The sequence below is a fragment of the Penaeus monodon genome, chromosome 24 (genome assembly GCF_015228065.2).
Source record: "Penaeus monodon isolate SGIC_2016 chromosome 24, NSTDA_Pmon_1, whole genome shotgun sequence".
Classification (NCBI taxonomy): Eukaryota; Metazoa; Arthropoda; class Malacostraca; order Decapoda; family Penaeidae; genus Penaeus; species Penaeus monodon.
In genome coordinates this window covers 39388146-39388449 of record NC_051409.1, presented here as the reverse complement: position 1 = coordinate 39388449, position 304 = coordinate 39388146, and positions in this window count along the sequence as shown.

Below are 304 nucleotides of genomic sequence, written 5' to 3'. Positions count from 1 at the left end.
ACCACGCGCCGATATCAACAGCATCGTCATCGTTACCGAATCCACTACATCGCCTACGCTCTCACCATCACCACTGTACGCTCCCAGAATCACTACAACCTGTCACACCGTCAACATGCGCCCTCTCGCGACACAGCATATCAAATCACTTTAAAACCTAAAACAAACAAACAAAAAATGACCCGTCTGTTGAGCATAACTAAAATACGTTTGCTTTCATAAATCGCCACGAGCGGATTTCCCTGCAAAAAAAGGAATACCTCTGTATTTTGTCCGAGAACCAGTTCACATTTGCCCAGATCAC